Genomic DNA, 1758 nt, shown 5'->3' with positions numbered 1-1758 from the left:
ATGAGTGGCTGGAAAAGGGCATTAGAAGGTGTTCAATGAGTGGCTGGAAAAGGGCCTTAGAAGGTGTTCAATGAGTGGCTGGAAAAGGGCCTTAGAAGGTGTTCAATGAGTGGCTGGAAAAGGGCCTTAGAAGGTGTAACGGATCTTAGTACCCCAAGTGGGCACATCCGCCGGACCTGTGTCTCCTGTCCTCTAAACGCACCCACAGCCTGCAGAGAAGCCATACCCAGCCCTTAACCCCTCAATCATGAGACAATCCACACAGGTGTTGATGGTTCAACATGCAGAGCTTAAACTGTTTATTAAATTCCAAGACATACAGTTTTACACACAGTTATGGGACACTCCCCTTAGCCTTGCAAAAGGGGGGGGGGAACAATGAACAACCAATGGGAACTGAACATTTGTACATTGAAACAGGCTACAGATAACCTAATGAGCTTATGGTAAAAAGGCAGTCTCTCAATACACCCCCCTGCGGAGAGATGTCTCCAGTCCAGACCATTGTCTATGTGTCATGAATCCACACAATTAGACACAGGAACAGGAGGGGGGAGAAGGGCTGTAGCATTACATTACATTAACTCAATGCCAGCATGTCCCCAGGTCTCCAGTATCTTCTGGCCCATAGTCTGTCGGTAGGAGGCTTGCGCACAGTCCCCTCCAAAACACACAGTGACAGTGGGCTCTGTCACAGAAGGTGTTCAATGAGTGGCTGGAAAAGGGCGTTAGAAGGTGTTCACTGAGAGCGAATGCTTCATCTCCCACAAAGTATGGCATAGCCGGACCCCTGGTTCCTGAGAGCGGACTGTTATCTGGTAAGGGACAGTCTATTTTCTTCCAGCAGCTGTCCAAATGAATGTGCAAATATACTAGAGTCCGAACTGCTGCCGTAGGAGCCTATGTCAGCATAATGGAAATTTGAATCTGTCACAGTAAACAATATAAAATTAAAATGATTTTTGTAATGATAAAAACTTCTGCCACTGGCTACTGGCTTAAGTATGCAGATATGTTTCCCATCTGTTGTGTCCACGTGATTGGGAAAATGACAGCGCTGCCAGATCACATCTGCTATCTTGGACCATTTTTCCTCTGTTGGTTTCTGGAAGACCACATTTTTCAGCACTCCCCAAATGACTGAACAGTCCCGGACAATATAACTCGCTGTAGCTTTGCCCACCATAAACTCAAAACGCAGACTTGACGGAGAATGTCCAGTTACAAGGTATCTGAAAAAAAAAAAAAATGTTTATGTTTTACAGTGCAAATAAGATGGCTCTGAGGCACAGTCTTATACAGTATCTCACAAAGTAAGTACACCCCTCACATTTGTGTAAATATTTTATTCTATCTTTTCATGTGACAACACTGAAGAAATGACACTTTGCTACAATGTAAAGTAGTGAGTGTACAGCTTGTATAACAGTGTAAATTTACTGTCCCCTCAAAATAACTCAACACACAGCCATTAATTATCAAAAAAATATACCAATAGTATATTCCCCGCACCAACTGGGCCATAAAATGATAATAATAAATAGGGATGATCAAACTGTTCGGGTCGACCATCGGTTCCACCCGAACATTGGGTGTTCGAAATTCAGCCGAATTCCGAACTTTTTGCGGTAAAAGTTCGGAATTTGGTCACCGGAACCGCCCATAATGCAATGGGACAGGAACTGGGCTTTAAAAGCCTGTGATTGGACCAGAAACATCAGTAAAAGCCAATGAGGGGGCAGGAGTCTGCTAGGAATG

Source organism: Pelophylax lessonae, assembly GCF_965119305.1.
Source record: "Pelophylax lessonae genome assembly, chromosome: 1".
NCBI classification, from domain to species: Eukaryota; Metazoa; Chordata; class Amphibia; order Anura; family Ranidae; genus Pelophylax; species Pelophylax lessonae.
The sequence above is the reverse complement of the archived record's forward strand: the minus strand, read 5'-3'. Positions refer to the sequence as shown.